Below are 2597 nucleotides of genomic sequence, written 5' to 3'. Positions count from 1 at the left end.
GTTGGTGTTAACATTTTCTGCTGTAGCACCTGGACTGAAGCATGTGTGTCATGGGGCAAGTGATTGCCATCCAACAACAGGACAAACTGCAGCTCTCTTCATCGCACTCTACTTGATTGCTCTTGGAACCGGCGGTATCAAACCGTGTGTTTCGTCTTTCTTCAACTGGTTTTACTCTTCTATCAACGTGGGTGCACTCATTGCTTCGTCAGTGCTGGTTTGGATACAAATGAATGTGGGATGGGGATGGGGTTTTGGAATCCCTGCGGTTGCCATGATCATTGCAATTATATTTTCTTCATCGGTAGTCGATGGTACCGCCTGCAAGTACCCCGTGGCAGCCCCCCTTTACTCGGTTGCCATGAGACTTCGGATGCTGAATCTGCCATCAGAGGATGCGGCAAACTTGAACACACAAGAACTTAAAAGTGAGTTATTCACACCATGCTGTCATTACTTAATTATGATAAGGAAAACTACAGGTAGACAATAAAAATATTAAACAATGTAAATAATATGTTCATTTCACTAGTGTACGGATGGTTATTTTAATATTAAAATTTAGATAGTTAATTTAGCGGTGTAATGTGTTTTTATTTGATTAGTGGTTGTTCATATTGTTCAACAAAGTCATTGTCCCTCTGGCATTCCCCTTATGATAAACTAGAATGAGATGGGGCGGTAAATTAATGATAGTATATAATAAATATTAAAAATTGTTATATTTTGTAGAATTAAATTAAATGTGTAAATTAAAGTTAAAAGGTGTTTTATTTAAAATAATTTGTAATAAAAGATTTGAATATTAGAATTGTATGTACAAAATGACATTTTTATTTGATGGTTTGATTTTTACATTTATTTTAATTGATGAACTTAGTCTTCGTATGTGGGGCTCATCTTCTTTTTTTTTTTTATTTGTTGTTGTTAGAGTTGTTATTTTCTTCTTTCTGTGTAGGTTTTTGTGAAGGCATGTTCTTTATGAATTGTTAAGTTATATGCATTTTTTATTGTGTTGTTTGTTCCATCTTTGCAAGTATGTTCTTCTTCCGAAGATGTGTCTTGAATTTGTATAGTTTTCTTTTTTCTTAATTTCTTGATGGGTATGTGATCTTCATCTAATGATATTAGTATTGGCGAAGTTAGTTCCTATAATCAATAAATAATTTAAATTAGAAATAAAAATTATATCTAAAATAAGTGATTTTTTTTAGTATTACCTGTTTTATTTGTTGTAATGAGTGTTGAGGTTCATTGTTTTTGGTTGGAACAAATGTCATGATAAGAGTGTATTGTTTAAAACTTTCTTTAAGATTAAAATCATTTACATTGACTTCAAATATAAATAAGGTTGCACAAATTTTTCAAATGGAATGGTGCTTCATGTCATTACTTTTCTAAAGTGCCATTACATTTGAAACAGTTGTACCCAACAATTTTTTTGCTTCGTCATCAAATAGTACAAAAGTTGTTGTACCACTTTGATCTGAAACCTTTAATTGAATTTCGAACCTAAAATAAGTATTGAGTTAGTAACTAATAATTTGATAGATGAGATTATGAAAAATATATAGAATTACCTTATTGTTGGATAGTGTGATGTTTGATTATATGTGCCACAAATGTAGTTATCTCCTTTTTCATATGCTTTCTTCTTACACTTTTTACATTCAACATAATTATCTCCCTTGAATAAGTTTGAGATGGTGTGTAGTTCGGAAATAATTTTTTTGTGCTAAATTTGATGTTATTTTAAGGAATAGTAATAAGAGACTTATATAAGTAGTTCAAATAGTATGGAATTTGAATATTTGTAACGTAAAATTTATTATGATTAATAATATTATTATGACATTTGTAATATGGATATTTATTACATTGAATGAGTTATTTATAAACATTAATAAATTAATTATTAGAATTATAAATTTATTGTATTGTTTACAACGGTAAAATATAATATATATAGGAATATGGATTTAATGTCTTTGTAAATTACAAATTTAGTTAGACGCTATTAATTTCTAATTATTGTTGGTAATTATTGTATTGTTTTTTGTATATTTTGTTTTTTTTTTCTGATTTGAAAATAATAGATGATTTGACAAAAATTGAGTAGTTGATTCTAAAATTTTGCCAAGTAAGTAATGTTGTTGACATGGCATTAATAGGAGAAAAAAATATTTAAAAATAATATAGGTAAATTTATGTATCTACTCATATATTAATAAATAGATTATTTTGGGCAACCAAAACTGGTTGCATCCAACATATACATAGTATTAGTTAATTATGAGGTTTTAAGTTAAGTTATCAAATATTCTCTAATAAAAAAAATCTTAAAGAAAACAGTAATTGGATAATATGTTGTAAAATGGTGGTAATTTAGTAAATAGTTTTTAAAATAGTTAAATTTTAATTAAAAAAAATCATCAACTATCACATAAAACAACTAAATTGTGAATTTAAATGTGGTTTCAAGTAAATATATATGTATTAAACTATTAATAATGATTATTTTCAAGAATTTGAAAAGAATATACGCTTTCCAAAATAAAAAACTTTAAAACTTAAAAATTATAGATTTTTCTAAATTC

At 27.3% G+C, this 2597-nt stretch overlaps 1 pseudogene; it reads left to right on the top strand.

Moving 5' to 3' along the window:
* Nucleotides 1–2597, top strand: part of LOC107627635 — a 13565-nt pseudogene that overhangs the window by 1416 nt on the left and 9552 nt on the right.

The sequence above is a fragment of the Arachis ipaensis genome, chromosome B02 (assembly GCF_000816755.2).
Source record: "Arachis ipaensis cultivar K30076 chromosome B02, Araip1.1, whole genome shotgun sequence".
Classification (NCBI taxonomy): domain Eukaryota; kingdom Viridiplantae; phylum Streptophyta; class Magnoliopsida; order Fabales; family Fabaceae; genus Arachis; species Arachis ipaensis.
Note: the sequence above shows the minus strand (reverse complement) of the source record. Positions and strands in the feature narration are given on the sequence as shown.